Raw genomic sequence first — 2,152 nt, 5'->3', positions numbered from 1 at the left:
CGCCGTGCGGCTCTAAGCTCCGCCCCCTCCTCGTGCTGATTTCTTGCTCACTCCGCTCCCTCCGCGCACCGCCCCTCCTCGTGGCGATTGCCTCCGCACGTCGCTCCCTCTGAGCTCCGCTCCCTCCGAGCTCCGCCCCCTCAGAGCGCCAATTCGCCTCGCGCACTGCTCCCTCCGCGCACCGCCCCCTCGCGCGCTAACTGCCCTCGAACGCGGGTCCCTCCGCCCGCCAATTTGCGCCGCGCGCCGCTGTGTCCGAGCTCCGCCCCCGCCTCGTGCTGATAGCCCCCGCCTCGTGCTGATAGCCACCGCACTCCGCTCCCTCCGCGCACCGCCCCTCCTCGTGCCGATTCCTTCCGCGTGCCGCCCTTCCTCGTGCCAATTGCCCCCGCACGTCGCCCCCTCCGAGCTCCGCCCCCCTCCCGAGCGCCAATTCGCCTCGCGCACTGCTCCCTCCGCGCGTCGCCTGCGAGCGCGTCAACTGCCCTCGAGCGCGGGCCTTTCAGCCCGCCAATTTGCGCCGCGCGCCGCTCTCTCCAAGCTCCGCCCCCGCCTCGTGCTGATACCCTCCGCACTCCGCGCCCCGCCCCTCCTCGTGCCGATTCCCGCCGCGCGCCGCCCCTCCTCGTGCCGATTCCCTCCGCGCGCCGCCCCTCCTCGTGCGGATTCCCTCCGCGCGCCGCCCCTCCTCGTGCGGATTCCCTCCGCGCGCCGCCCCTCCTCGTGCCGATTGCCCCCGCACGTCGCTCCCTCAGAGCTCCGCTCCCTCCGAGCTCCGCCCCCTCCGAGCGCCAATTCTCCTCGCGCACTGCTCCCTCCGCGAGTCTCCTCCCAGCGCGCCAACTGCCCTCGAGCGCGGGCCCCTCCGCCCGCCAATTTGCGCCGCGCGCCGCTCTCTCCGCGCTGCGGCCCTTCCGCGCGTCAGTCCCCCTCGCGCGCTGCTCCCTCAGCTCAATGGATTTTGAACTCTTCTTTGCGTGTGTGCGGACATTAATCGAAATAACTTAATTTCTTTACATACCCCTTTGTGCTATCAATTCAAAGAGGCCTGCCTCTGCCGGGGGTCCAGGGGCTACTGTGGGGGTGATAAAAAGGTTCTGGAACTAGATGTTGTGGTGTATGTAAACGGGACTTCTTCACACACTTTAAAGGGTTACGATGGTGAAGCTTATGTTTCATGCAATTGATCACAATATTTAAACAAAAAAGCCACGCTGGAATTTTACCCTCTGTTGGTCCCTTCCCCCCACCCCCAAGGTAGCCCAGGTGGGCTTCTTAGCAGATGAGCATGCCTTGTCTTTGCGGTGACCTCTTTCTTTCTGGAACCCTGTGCACGGCGGCAGGCCACAAGCCCCTTGTGACTATTGAGGGTTGGGGTGGCCTTAGCCCAATGCTAGCGTGCAGCTTTCCCCAGGGAGCTTGACTTCTGGGAGCTTCCCACCTCCTTCAGGTCGCAGCGTAGTCTCAGCTGTTGGCTTTGACTTTGCGATGATCTTCCAAGGCCCAGCGTGGCTTCCCCACAACTCTATGCCCGGAGTTCAACCGACGCGGAGCATCTTGGTTCAAAAGCGCCCAGCTCCCGAGAGGCCCCGAGTGTCCGTTAACGCGGCGGCTACGCTCCCATGGTCTTGCTTGGGTGAAGGGTATCTGCGTTGAAAATTTTATTTGCTCAAGAAAAACCTACGTGTATTCCTACCCGCAGAGTATGTGAGTGTTCTTTTTCCCACCTCCTCGTCGACACTGAATGTTTAGTCTTCTTAGTGTGTGCCATTCTCATGGATGAGAAAATCGTATTCAACAGTCAGTGCTTTGATTTACATTTGCCTGATATCCTTGTAGTTGCAGTTTTTTGTACGTTTGTTGCCACTCGTAGTTTGTCCTTTCTGAATTGCCTACTATCCTTCACTGTTTTTATAGTGGATTGTTTGTTTTAGTTTCCTAATTTGTAGGAATTCTCTGCATAGTGTGTTGACCAGACTGTTCTCTGTCAGGGAGACTGTAAATATTTTTTCTCAACCTGTTGCTTTTTGAAAATATTAAGAGATACTTTGGTTTTAAGTGTTTGAGCCCAAACCTAAATGTTGCTTCTTTTTTTTTCTCTTATTTTGTATTTTTAATTTATTTATTCACTTCTATATAACACCCAGTGCTC

This window comes from Prionailurus bengalensis, chromosome X (assembly GCF_016509475.1).
Source record: "Prionailurus bengalensis isolate Pbe53 chromosome X, Fcat_Pben_1.1_paternal_pri, whole genome shotgun sequence".
Lineage (NCBI taxonomy): Eukaryota > Metazoa > Chordata > Mammalia > Carnivora > Felidae > Prionailurus > Prionailurus bengalensis.
Note: the sequence above shows the minus strand (reverse complement) of the source record.